General features: G+C 42.8%; 1 pseudogene; it reads left to right on the top strand.

Annotated features, from left to right (window-relative positions):
• Nucleotides 1-696: 696 nt before the first annotated feature.
• Nucleotides 697-1,482, top strand: LOC134759541 (ATP synthase subunit a-like; annotated as a pseudogene).

The following is a 1,482-nucleotide window of genomic DNA, read 5'->3' as shown; positions in this document are numbered from 1 at the left end:
GGTTTCAAAACCCACTTCCACCCTCCCTTCCCCGCAGTGACGCTGTTTAACAAACAGGACATCCTGAAAACAGAGAAGGTGGCCAGTGGGCTTTGGGTGTGACTGTCCACCTGTTTCCCCGTGGTAGTCAGGATCAACTACCCCAGCCCACGGGAAAACCCCCACCTCCCCCTTTGACAGACCATCATGGGGAAATAGCGTTGCCACTGCAAAACAAAGACAGAGGCTCATGGCCAGCTTCCAGGGGATCCCCCAGGCTCCTCTGAGAACATCCATGTCTCGTGCTGAGATTAAATGGAAGATGCCAACAGGACCAGCAAAGGGCTCAGGACGCCCAAATGAAGGTGTGAGTTATCCTGCTGTGTTCAGTGACCTGACTAACTGAGGTGCTGCAGAGGACAAGGATCAGGAGTGGAGAGAGGCTGTCCTGTGCTATGTTGCAGAAATAAGGACGGTCACCTGTGTTTTTCCTTCCCTGCTAGGCCCTGAATAATTAACTTTTTAAGTTAAAGACTGAAGGGATCTATACCTCTCTGCAGTGAATGCCTCAACTAGACACTTCCACATGATCCATTATTATCTTGTCATAAATTTATTCTCCATTGTTCAGTTAAAATTATCAAATTTCATTTATCATATTACCCCTGCACCAAAAATAGTCAAAACACAAAAGCATAAGACCCCCTGAGAATTAAAATGAACAAAAATCTATTCACCTCTTTTACTACCCCGATGATTCTAGGTCAACCCACGGAAATATTCATCATTCTATTTCCTGCCATACTGTTTCCAATTTCCAGTCATCTAATTAGTAATCGATTAATTTCCATTCAACAATGATAATTCAACTTGCACTAAAACAAATAATAATTACCCATAACATTAAAGGATGAACCTGATCCCTTATACTGATATCCATAATTATCTTCATTGCCTCAACCAACCTCCTCTGGCTTCTACCCCATTCATTTATACCAACTACTCAATTATCAATAAATCTAGGTATAGCAATCCCCTGTGAGCAGGTGCAGTAATTACAAGCTTCCACTTTAAAACAAAAATCTCCTTGGCTCACTTTTTACCACAAGGCACACCTATGCCACTTATCCCTATACTAGTACTCATTGAAACCATTAGCCTATTCATTCACCGATAGCATTAGCTGTGCGATTAACAGCCAACATTACAGCCGGCCACCTGCTAATACGTTTAATCGGAGGACCCACACTGGTACTATCAACTATTAGTCTTCCCATAGCTTCAATTGCTTTCATTATTCTAATACTACTAACCATTCTCGAATTCGCCATAGCCCTTATTCAGGCTTATGTCTTGACACTACTACTAAGCCTTTATATGACAACACATAATGACCCACCAAACACATGCCTACCATATAGTCAAACCCAGCCCCTGATCACTGACAGGAGCCCTCTCAGCCCTCCTAATAACATCTGGCCTGGCCATGTGATTTCACTTTAA

This window comes from Pongo abelii, chromosome 11 (genome assembly GCF_028885655.2).
Source record: "Pongo abelii isolate AG06213 chromosome 11, NHGRI_mPonAbe1-v2.0_pri, whole genome shotgun sequence".
NCBI lineage: Eukaryota > Metazoa > Chordata > Mammalia > Primates > Hominidae > Pongo > Pongo abelii.
Note: the sequence above shows the minus strand (reverse complement) of the source record. Positions and strands in the feature narration are given on the sequence as shown.